Genomic DNA, 13,139 nt, shown 5'->3' with positions numbered 1-13,139 from the left:
TGTGCTGTTTACAATAGCCAAGACACAGAAGCAGTCTAAAGGTGCACTGACAGAAGAATGGACAAAGAAGATGCAGTACATATATACAATGGAATATTACTCACCATTACAAGGAATGAAATAATGTGATTTGTAGCAAAATGGATGGAGCTGGAGATTATTATACTAAGTGAAGTAAGTCAACCAGAAACAGACAAATGTCATATGATATAGCTTATATGCAGAATCTAAAATAATGATACAAATGAACTTACTTACCAAATAGAAACACACTCACAGACTAGAGAACAAACTTATGGCTACTCAGGGGAAGAGGGGGTGCAGTGGGGTAGATTGGTAGTGTGGGGTTGAATTGTACACACTGCTATACTTAAAATAGATAAACAACAATGACCTACTATATAGCACAGGGAACTTTGCTCAATACTCTGTAAATACCTAAATGGGAAATTTTTTTGAAAAATCATAAATACATGTATATGTAAAACTGAACCACTTTGCAGTACAGCTGAACCTAACACAACATTGTTAATCTACTATACTCCAATATAAAATAAAAAATAAAATAAGATTAAAATAAAATAAAAGTTTATGTCATCCATGGCTCAGAACATGTGAATTGTTTTCCACGGAACTTAGGGTCAAGCCCCAAACTGTTAAAGTAGATTATGAGTACAGTTACTGTGGCCCCTGTCTAGAGCTCCAGTCTCATTTTGAGCCATTGTTTTCTTTGTTCCAGGTACTCAATTTTCAGTTCCCCAAATATAAATTTTTCTTTCCCACCTCATAAGTATCCTGCCTAACTCCTACTTAACCCCTCATTATTTGCCTAAAAGTTATTTCCACATAAAGGCACACTTTGATCCCCAATCTCAAGTATGTCTTCCGCCTTACTCTCTCAGTTCCATATAACCCTTCATAGGAAAATGATCTTTGTGATAGTCTTCCCCACTGAGCTTAACTAGAAATATTATCATTTTTATAGACTTTTGTATCCCCAATCCAAGCAGTGTGCTTGGTACATAGTAGGAGTGCAATAAACACTTGCTAAATGTTTATTTAATATTTGTTAAATAAGCACTCATTGCTTAATTTAGTGAATGTTTGAATAAACGTAATGAATAAAGCTACATCTATCAACCTGTGCTCAATTTAAATAAATAACAAAAAAGCCAGTCTTTAAAAGTTGACATCTCCTTTGGTGTTAACTGTCACAGATACTCAAGTGGGAGTGTATTACATAGCTGGGAGACACTCAGTGGGTGCATTGTCACTACAAGACCAAATAATTTCCATGCCCAGATTTGAGTTAGCAAATTGTCCACAGGTAACTTCTCCTTTCTTGATATTAAGCAACTGAAAGATCTTGCCACCATTCTCATCTCATTTCAGATCATGAGCTTTTGAGGAACTAGTCAAGTTGGTTTAAAATACATAAATAAATACATACATACATAAAGTTTCATTGCACTTCTAAATGGTAACAAATTCCACCTTGAAAAGACTAAAGTTTTTAAAATGGGAATTATGTATATTAAGAAAATGTAAGATGTTAAGAAATTAAGATTAAAAAGCACCAGAAAATTTCAACTACTGAATATTAAAGCCAATAAAATATGTCATATGAAAAAAAGGCAATCTAAATCTTTCATTTTATTGTTGACTTTTCTTTATCTTCCTTGAATGCATTAAGAAAAGTGGTTTATTCTTCCTGGAAATGAAGCAGATATGCCCTTTGTAAATTTCAAGCCATAAAGACAGGTCAGAATATAGTTTCTGCAAAAACTAACTTTGAAGTGATCAAAAAATATACCTTAATACTTGTTTTTTTCTCAAATATAAGACAATAAACTGAATATTCTAACTCTGGAGAAAAAACGGCTAAGAGATGAGATCAAAGCTATAGAAAATCAGGCAACATTGATTAAGATTTCCATTATTCCACTGACTCTTAAAAATATATTCTGAAAGACTCAGTTGGACATAAATGTATTATGTTTGAAATTTTTGGCATTTTCTTTCCAAATCCAAATGCATTCTTATTTTTATTTATCTATTTTATTTAATTATTTTTGGTTGTGTTGGGTTTTTGTTGCTGCGTGTAGGCTATCCTTAGTCGTGGTGAACAGGGACCACACTTTGTTGCAGTCTTCTCATTGTAGTGGCCTCCTGCCATGGAGCACGAGCTCCAGGCGCATGGGCTTCTGTAGTTGTGGATCACAGGTTCTAGACCGCAGGCTCAGTAGTTGTGGTGCATGAGCCCAGCTGCTCCATAGCACGTGAGATCCTCACAGACCAAGGCTCGAACCCATGTCCCCTGCATTGGCAGGTGGATTCTCAATCAATGCACCACCAGGGAAGCCTGCATTATTGTTTTCAATGTAATACACAAGCAACTCTTCACTTTAGATTTGGGTGGACGAGTGCCAAACAGATACGTGTTACAAATGTATAAACCTCCATTAGGGGAATGGGAGCAATCCAACCACAGAGGCCTTTTGAGTAAAAAAAAAGCATACATGTTGGAGACATTATTCCATTTTTGCTAATAATTTCCATTGCAGGAGATTGAAAACTCCTCTTGTGGCTTCAACATTGTCATTTGAAAATTGGTTATATATTTCCTGAATTTCATATTTATCTGGAAGACAAGGAAAGAAGAGCCAGTACTTTTGGGTGTCTATACATGGTCCATCCAGAATAAAATAATTTTAAATAATTTATATAAATCCTTATGGTAGAAACTTGGGGAACACTTACCCAGTCCTTTTCTAGAATGTACCTTATTCACAGCCCCCTTTGTAGGAAGTAATTCCTCACCACTACCTGACTTAGCTAGGGTTGAATGCTAACACAAGAAGAACTAGTGCAGAGACTAAGTTGAACTAATTAGATTCTTTCTCTTGAGAAGTTGTACTTGAAGACACAGGGGCTATTATTTAGTTGACAGTGGATAATTGAGTTGAAATGTCAGGGCAAGTAGAGGAATGTGGAACTACATGAAGCCAAATAAAAGAAAAAAGAATCAGAGATAAGAGGGAATCTTTGCTCTAAAAACAGAGAATGATTATGTAACTAATTTTTCTGTTCTAGTGTCTGTCTTATGTAGTCTGGCTCTGTTTCATTTCTTATCTTTAAATGTCTGCGAGGTTACCTCGTTTAGCTTAAAAATAAATTTCTCTTAACTTAAGGTGGCTTAAAAGGGCTTTTGTTCCTTTCAGCCAGTGATCCTAGACTGATATATTATTTTATATAAAGCTCTATGGCTATAGTTAACTAGTTCCCCCTCCTCAGATTAGTCTGTATGTGCAGTCATAGCTTGAATGTATGTAGGTAGACTCGACTCCTTAGTCAGAAACATCATTTCTATTGATCAGTTCTTACACTTTTAAATCAATAATGGCCACAAAAGAGAAGATTCTAAGGTCATGCAAGCTCTCTTCCTATTTCTTAATTGTAGATACAAAATTCAAGCAGCATCCTTCAGAAACAGCCAGGAAGAAGCCATTGCATCTGAGGGTTTGGACTCTCAGAATTTGTTGGGCTGCCAACATCCTAGCAGTGCTAGGTAAGGCCTTTGAAGCTCCATCCTAAAATGGAAGTGCTCTAAATAAAACAGTTGAAATCTATTAAGACTGTCTGCAAAAGAAAGCTGCTGACATCAATGGGAGTTTATCCTGAGGGCCTAAGAATTCATCAAGTATTAATAAATTTTCCTGAGTTATTTCAAACTGATCTGAAAGCTTTAGCTTTTTTTTTCCCTGAGAGTGGGTTGGAGAAGAGGAGGATGTGACTATGTGGGAACACTTTTATGTTTCCAGTGTTTTACTTGAAGATTTTACTTTGGAAGTTCAAGTTAGAAGAAACTTAGTACAGATATTTATTCCTTTTTGTGCTTTGACTCTCATCTCCCTCCCTAACTCCATTTTAGTCACCTTGCACTTATCTTGCTTGATTTAAATTTTCATTGATTATCAGAAAAACTTCTGAAAATGACATTTAGATTTAAAAATAGATGGCAGAGCAGATGTTGAATAGTTAAGCACTAAGTTTTGGGGTCTTGGCATACTTGCCTTTTTTTCATTGCTTTTCTTAAGAAATCAGGTTTTTGTTTTGTATTTTTGGAGGGGCAGGGTGGGTGTAAGCACTCAAAGTGATTAATTTCAGTGGATCCATTAAAGTAGGCAAAACCTATTAGTTGTGGAGAGAGAAAAAAAGAAATGCTATGGCTTTGGAAATGCATGTTTTTTCAAAATCATATACATATGAAAAAGCCATTCTGCATTTATTGAGTTGGAATTTCTTATTGCATAGATTAAAATTCATCATTAGAAGACAAATTTTCCTGTTTCGGCTGTCTAAACAATGCTTAAAACATACATATAATCGTAATTTATTTTCCAAATGAAAAGATACTGTTAATAATTAATTACACTGGATCTCCAGGCTGGGTGGGTCTCTGGCGGCATAGGATGGAGGCTGGGGAGATCAGGAGAGGCAGGCAGGAGGAGCCATCCAGGAGGAGTGGGAGATGACCGGAGGGCATATGTCCTGCCCACTCAGGTCTGGGAAACCTGCTGAGTTCCCAGGCCATTCCCCGTCCTCCAAGGCCCTCTCCAGGCTGCCTGGGTCCTTAGGGGCACAGGGGAGAGGTCGGGGAGATCAGGAGAGGCAAGGGGGAGGGTTCCTCCAGGACCAAACGAGCAGGAGAGGAGAGGAGGGTGCTTGCACAACTCACTTGAGCCCAGGAAGCCTGCTCGGCTCCCAGGTGAGGTCCCCCATCCTCTGAGACCAGGGATGGGGGCATGCCTGCGTCCCTTCTGTTCCTTGAAACTAAAGCCCACCCCACACAACACCCAGGGCCTTTTCCAGCCCTGTGGGTCCTAAGCATAGGCCACACCCACCACCCAAACCTCACCCTTGTTTAGGGCCCACCCTCCACAGCCAAGGCCTTCCCCCCTTTTTTTTCTTTTCTCTCCTCCTCTTTTTAACTATTGTGGTACTGATGTACTACCCAGTTGTTGATTCATCTATTTTTATTTTTATGTTCTTTATAACATCTGTTGGTTTCCTCATCTAATTTTATTTTTTATTTTGTTATTGTTCTCTCTCTCTTTTTTAACTTTTTTGACACCCCAGGCAGCTTGGGGGATCTTTGTTCAGAAGCCAGGGTTCGGGTGAAGCTCCTGCAGTGGGAGCTCCAAGTCCAAACCACTGGACTAACGGAGAACCTCAGACCCCAGGGAATATTCATCGGAGTGAAGTCTCATGGAGGTCCTCATTTCAGCACCAAGATCCAGCTCTACCAAACAGCCAACAAACTCCAGTGTTGGAAGCCTCAGTCAGACCAAACAACCAGTAAGACAGGAACACAATCCCATTCTTAAAAAAATAAAAAAATGATACAGCAAAAAGATATATCACAGATGAAGGAGTAAGGTAAAAACCTACAGGACCAAACAAATGAGGAGGAAATAAGCAATCTACCTGAAAAAGAATTCAGAGTAATGATAGTAAAGATGATCCAGAATCTCAGAAATACTATGGGGGCATTGATAGAGAAAATAAAAGAAATGCTTAACAGAGATGTAGAAGAACTAAATAACAATCAAACAGAGATGAACAAGACAATAAATGAAATGAAAAGTACACTAGAAGGAATCAATAACAGAACAACTGAGAGAATGAATAAGTGAGCTGGAAGACAAAAAAGTGGAAATAACGGCCAAGGGGCAGAATAAAGAACAAAGAATGAAAACAATTGAAGACAATCTCAGAGACCTCTGGGACAACACTAAACATACCAACATTCGAATTATACGGGGTCCCAGAAGAAGAAAAAAACAAAGGGTCTGAGAAAATATTTGAAGAAATTATAGTTGAGAACTTTCTTAACATGGGAAAAGAAATAGTCCCTAAGTCCAGAAAGAATAGAGTCCAATACAGGAGAAACCATAGGAAAAACACACCAAGACACATATTAATCAAACTAACAAGAATTAAACTCAAAGAAAAAATATTAAAGCAACAAGGGAAAAACAAAAAATAACATACAAAGGAATCCCCATAATGTAATCAGCTGATTTTTCAGCAGAAACTCTGCAGGGCAGAAGGGAGTGACAAAATATATTTAAAGTGATGAAAGAGAAAAACCTGCAACCAAGATTACTCTACCCAGCATGGACCTCATTCAGATTTGACAGAGAAATCACAAGCTTTTCAGACAAGCAAAAGCTAAGAGAATTCAGCATCCCCAAACCAGCTTTACAACAAATGCTAAAGCAACTTCTCTAGGTGGGAAACACAAGAGAAGAAAAAACCCACAAACACAAAACAATTAGGAAAATGGTAAAAGGAACATACATATTGATAATAGCCTTGACTGTAAATGGGTTAAATGTCCCATATAAAACACACAGACTGGCTGAATGGATACAAAAACAAGACCCATATATATGCTGTCTACAAGAGATCCACTTCAGACCTAGGGACACATACAGACTAAAAGTGAAGGGATGGAAAAAGCTATTTCACGCAAGTGGAAATCGAAAGAAAGCTGCAGTGGCAATACACTTATAAGATAAAATAGAGTGTAAAATAAAGACTGTTACAAGAGATAAGGAGGGACACTACATAATGATTGAAGGATCAATCCAAGAAGATATAACAATTATAAATGCTTATGTACCCAACATAGGAGCACTTCAATATATAAGGCAAATACTAACAACCATGAAAGGAGAAATCAACAGTAACACAATAATAGTAGGATAATTTAACACCCCACTTACACCAATAGAGAGATCATCCAAACAGAAAATAAAATAAGGAAACAAAAGCTTTAAGTGACTCATTAGACCAGCTGGACTTAAATGACATTTATAGAATATTCCAACCCAATGTGGCAGAATACATTTTCTTCTCAGGTGCACAACATGGAACATTCTCCAGGAAAAACACATCTTGGGTCACAAATCAAGCCTCAGAAAATTGAAATGGTATCAAGCATCTTTTCTGACAACAACGCTATGAGATTGGAAATCAATTACAGGGGAAAAAATGTAAAAAACACAAATACATGGAGGCTAAACTGTGCGCTACTAAATAACCAAGAGCTCACTGAAGAAATCAAAGAAGAAATTTAAAAAATACATAGAAACAAATGACAAAGGATAAAACAATGACCCAAAACCTATGGGATGCAGCAAAAGCAGGTCTAAGAGGGAAGTTTATAGCAATTCAATCTCACCTTAAGAAACAAGAAAAATCTCAAATAAACAATCTAACCCTACAATTAAAACAACTAGAGAAAGAAGAGCAAAGAAAACCCAAAGTCAGTATAAGGAAAGAAATCATAAGGATCAGAGCATAAGTAAATGATAGAAAAATGAAGAAAACAATAGTGAAGATCAATAAAACTAAAAGCTGGTTCTTTGAGAAGATAAACAAAATTGATAAACCCTTAGCCAGACTCATCAAGAAAAAAAGGGAGAAGATATAAGTCAATAAATTTAGAAATGAAAAAGAAGAAATCACAACTGACACTTCAGAAATACAAAGGATTCTAAGAGACTACTACAAACAACTATATGCCAATAAAATGGACAGTCATGAGAAGATAAACAAAATTGATAAACCCTTAGCCAGACTCATCAAGAAAAAAAGGGAGAAGATATAAGTCAATAAATTTAGAAATGAAAAAGAAGAAATCACAACTGACACTTCAGAAATACAAAGGATTCTAAGAGACTACTACAAACAACTATATGCCAATAAAATGGACAGTCACGTAGAAATGGACAAATTCTTGGAAAGGTACAATTTTCCAAGACTGAACCAGGAAGAATTAGAAAATATAAACAGACCTATTACAAGAAATGCATTTGAAACCATAATTTAAAATATTCCAACAAAAATAATCCAGGACCAGATGGCTTCACAGTTGAATGCTATCAAACATTTAGAGGAGCTAACACCAATCCTTCTCAAACTCTTTAACAAAATTGCAGAGAGAGAAACAGTCTCAAATTCATTGTATGAAGTCACCATTACCCTGATACCAAAACCAGAAAAAGAAATCAGAAAAAAAGAAAATTATAGACCAATATCACTGATGAATATAGATGCAAATATCCTGAACAAAATACTAGCAAACAGAATCCAACAACACATTAAAAGGGTCATACACCATGATTAAGTGAAATTCATCCCAGGGATGCAAGGATTCTTCAATATAAGCAAATCAATCAATGTGATACACCACATTAACAAATTAAGGAATGAAAACCATATGATCATCTCCATATATGCAGAAAAATCTTTTGACAAAATTCAACACCTATTTATGATAAAAAAAACTCTCCAGAAAATGGGCAGAGAGGAAACCTACTCAACATAATAAGGGCCATATATGAAAAACCCACAGCAAACATTTTATTCAGTGGTGAAAAACTGAAAGCATTTCCACTAAAATCAGGAACAAGACAAGGATGTCCACACTCACCACTCTTATTCAACCTAGTAATGGAAGTCCTAGCCCCAGAAACCAGAAAAGAAAAAGAAAAAAAGGAACAAATTGGAAAAGAAGTAAAACTGTCATCCTTTGCAGATGACATGATACTATACATAGAAAATCCTAAAGATGCCATCAGAAAACAAAATTAATCAGTGAATTTGATAAGGTTGTGGGATACAAAATTATGCACAGAAATCTCTGGAATTCCTGTACATCAACAATGAAAAATCAGAAACTGAATTAAAGAAACACTCCAATTTACCACTGCAAAAAAAAAGAATAAAATACCTAGGAATAAACTTGCCTAAAGAGGCAAAAGACTTGTACTCAGATAAGTATAAAAAAACTAATGAAAGAAATAAAAGATGACATAAACAGATGGAGAAATACACTCTGTTCTTGTATTGTAAGAATCATATTGTGAAAATGACTGTACTATCTAAAGCAATCTACAGATTCAATGCAATCCCTATCAAACTACCAATGGCATTCTTCCAGAATTAGAACAAAAACTTTTAAAATTCATATGGGAACATAAAAGACCCTGAATAGCCAAAGCAATCTTGGGAAAGAAAAAGTTGGAGTAATCAGGCTCGCTGACTTCAAACTGTACCATAATTTACAGTAATCAAGACAGTATGGTACTGGCACAAAAACAGAAATACAGATCAATGGTACAGGATAGAATGCCCAGAGATAAAGCCAGCCTCATATGGGCACCTAACTTATGACAAAGAAGGCAAGAACATAAAATGGAGAAAAGACAGCCTCTTCAATAAATGGTGCTGGGAAAACTGAACAGCTACATGTAAAAGAAAGAAATTAGAACACTCCCTAACACCATATACAAAAATAAACTAAAAATGGAATAAAGACTTAAATGTAGGACTAGACACTATAAAACTCTTAGAGGAACACAGAGGAAAAACACTCTTTGACAAACCACAGCAAGATCTTTTTTGACCCAACTCCTAGAGTAAAGGAAAAATAAACAAAAATAAACAAAAAAGTTACTTAATTAAACAAATGTTTTTGCACAGCAAAGGAAACTATAAACAAGACAAAAAACCGTCAGAATGGGGGAAAACATTTGCAAATGAAACAAGAGGCAAAGGATTAATCTCCAAAATATACAAACAGCTCATGCAACTCATTATCAAAAAAAGAAACAATCCAGTTAAAAAATGGGCAGAAGACCTAAATAGACATTTCTCCAGAGAAGACATACAGATGGCCAAAAGGCACATGAAAATATGCTCAACATCACTAATTATTAGAGAAAGGAAAAACAAAACTACAATGAGGTATCACCTCACACCAGTCAGAATGGCCATTATCAAAAAATCTAGAAACAATAAATGCTGGAAAGGGTATGGTGAAAAGAGAATCCTCCTACATTGTTGGTGGGAATGTAAATTGATACAACCACTATAGAAAACAATGTGGAAGTTCCTTAAAAAACTAAAAATAGAAATACCATATGACCCAGCAACTTCAATACTGGGCATATACCCTGAGAAAACCATAATTCAAAAAGAGACATGTACCACAGTGTTCATTGCAGCACTATTCACAATAGCCAGGACATGGAACCAACCTAACTGTCCATCAACATATGAAAGGATAAAAAAGATGTGGCATGTATATACAATGGAATATTACTCAGCCATAAAAAGAAACGAAATTGAGTTATTTGTATGAGGTGGATGGACATAGAGTCTCTCATACAGAGTGAAGTAAGTCAGAAAGAGAAAAACAAATACCATATGCTAATGCATACATATGGAATCTAAAAAAAAAAAAACTGGTACTGATGGACCTAGTTGCAAGGCAGGAATAAAAATGTAGACATAGAGAATGTATTTGAAGACATGGAGTGGGAGGGGGAAGCTGGGGCGAAGTGAAAGTAGCATCGACATACATACACTACCAAATGTAAGAGAGTTAGCTAGTGGGAAGTACCAGCATAGCACAGGGAGATCAGCTCGGTGCTTTGCGATGACCTAGTGGGGTGGGTTAGGGAAGATGGGAGGGAAGCTCAAGAGAGAGGGGATATGGGTATATATGTATGCGTATGGATGATTCACTTTGTTTTACAACAAAAACTAACAGAGTATTGTGAAGAAATTATACTCCAGTAAAGATCTATTAAAAAAATAATAATTACACTGGGACAATAAGCATAAATTAGAATATCTCACAAAAAAGGCCCTGGTTGTCACTATTTTCTCCTAAAATTTCAAAATCATTAAAAATAAGTTTCTTCCAATTTTCTACACTATGTAATTGAAATGTTCTCTACTTAGTTCACAGAACTGACTTCAAACTTAAAATTTTCCTGCTATAGACACCTTGAGATTCATCTTGTTTCAGCTTTGCAGTTAGTGTATACTCTACATAATTATTTTCTACTAGTTATTTGGCCTTCCTAATTTTATTATTTGATTATTTTTTATTATGAAATGTTATAGACATATAGAAAAGTACATAAAAGTATATTAAAATTATTATAATGAAAGTAGCTATTTAACAACCTCCCAGCTAAAGAGATGGAAAACTGCCATTATCCTGAAAACACTGACAAGGCACTTCCTGATAAAAACACTTTGTCAACCGCAAAGGAAACCACTATCCATACTAAGGCAATAATTTACTTGATTTTTTTAAACAATTTAAATCCTGAAGTATGAATTCCTAAACAGCAGTTTTTTGGTCTTGTCCATTTTATTTAAAATTTATATAATGAAATAATATTATGTGTGTTACATGTGTGCATGATTCTGGCTTCTTCTGTTCAATATTATGTTTTAAAGAATCATCCATATTGTTGTACATAGAAGTGCTTGTTCATCATTATTGCTGTCTGTTATGTCATTCTCTGAATATATCACAAATTATTTTTTCATTCTGTTGTTGGTTGTTTCTAGTTTTCAGCCATTGAAAATAATAATGCTATGAAAAAATTTTATACATATATTCTGGTGCATAAAAATATGAATTTCTGTAGGGGACATACTGAGGAAGGAATTGATGAGTAGGGTGTGCATAACTTTACCTTTAGTAGTTAATACTAAGTTTTCCAAAGTGATCCTATATAATACATTCCCATACTTGTATTATCAGCACAAGGGGACTTGTAGAAATACAAATTCTCAGGTCCCTCTCCAGATCAGCTGAATCAGAAATTCTGAGTGGAGTCCAGTAATCTTTGTTTTAACTAGTCCTCTAGGTTATTCAGATATAAACTCAAGTGTAGTAGATCTTAAATTTCACTGCACATTGGAATTACCTTGGGATCTTAAAAAATACCAACATATATTCCTTTGTTCCAGGTATCCTAATTCACTTGGTATGGGATATTATCTGCATATCAGGACTGAAAACGTAGTTCTAAGTCTCAGTTATCAAATTAAAATCACCAGGGAGTCTTATTGATAAAAAGAAAAAACTGACAGAGACGGGGGAAGATGGCAGAAGAGTTAAGACGTGGAGATCGCCTTCCTCCTCACGGATACACCAGAAATACATCTACACGTGGAACAATTCCTACAGAACACCTACTGAAGGCTGGCAGAAGACCTCAGAGCTCCCAAAAGGCAAGAAACTCCCCACGTACCTGGGTAGGGCAAAAGAAAAAAGAAAAAACAGAGACAAAAGAATAAGGACGGCACCTGCACCAGTGGGAGGGAGCTGTGAAGGAGGAAAAGTTTCCACACACTAGGAAGCCCCTCCGTGGGCGGAGACTGCGGGAGGCGGAGGGGGGAGCTTCGGGACCGCGGAGTGGTGCACAGCGACGGGTGTGGAGGGCAAAGCGGGGAGATTCCTGCACAGACGATCGGTGCCGACCGGCACTCACCAACCCGAGAGGCTTGTCTGCTCACCCGCCGGGGCGGGCGGGGCTGCGAGCTGAGGCTCGGGTTTTGGTTTTGGACGGAGCGCAGGGAGAGGACTGGGGTTGGTGGCTTGAGCATAGCCTGAAGGGGTTGGTGCGCCACGACTAGCCGGGAGGGAGTTTGGGGAAAAGCCTGCACCGGCCGAAGAGGCAAGAGACTTTTTCTTCCCTCTTTGTTTCCTGGTGCGCGAGGAGAGGGGTTTAAGAGCGCTGCTTAAAGGAACTCCAGAGACGGGCGCGAGCCGCGGCTAAAAGCGCGAACCCCAGAGACAGGCGCGAGCCGCGGCTGAGGACGCGAGCCCCCGAGACGGGCGCGAGCGCGGCGGGAAGCGCGAACCCCAGAGACGGGCGCGAGCCGCGGCTGAAACCGCGGACCCCAGAGACGGGCGGGAGACGCTGGGGCTGCTGCTGCCGCCACCAGGGGGGCTGTGTGCGAGCACAGGTCACTCTCCGCGCCCCTCTTCCGCGGAGCCTGTGCAGGCTGCCACTGCCAGGTTCCCAGGATCCAGGGACAACTTCCCCGGGAGTACACACGGCGGGTCTCAGGTTGGTGCAGCGTCACGCCGGCCTCTGCCGCAGAGTCACGCCACCTCTGCCGCCACAGGCCCGCCCCGCACGCAGTGCCCCTCCTTCGCCCATCCCCCAACCCCCGGCCTGAGTGAGCCGGAGCTCCCGAATCAGCGGCTCCTTTAACCCCGTCCTGTCTGAGCAAAAAACAGACGCCCTCCAGCG

This window comes from Phocoena phocoena, chromosome 8 (assembly GCF_963924675.1).
Source record: "Phocoena phocoena chromosome 8, mPhoPho1.1, whole genome shotgun sequence".
NCBI classification, from domain to species: Eukaryota; Metazoa; Chordata; class Mammalia; order Artiodactyla; family Phocoenidae; genus Phocoena; species Phocoena phocoena.
The sequence above is the reverse complement of the archived record's forward strand: the minus strand, read 5'-3'. Positions refer to the sequence as shown.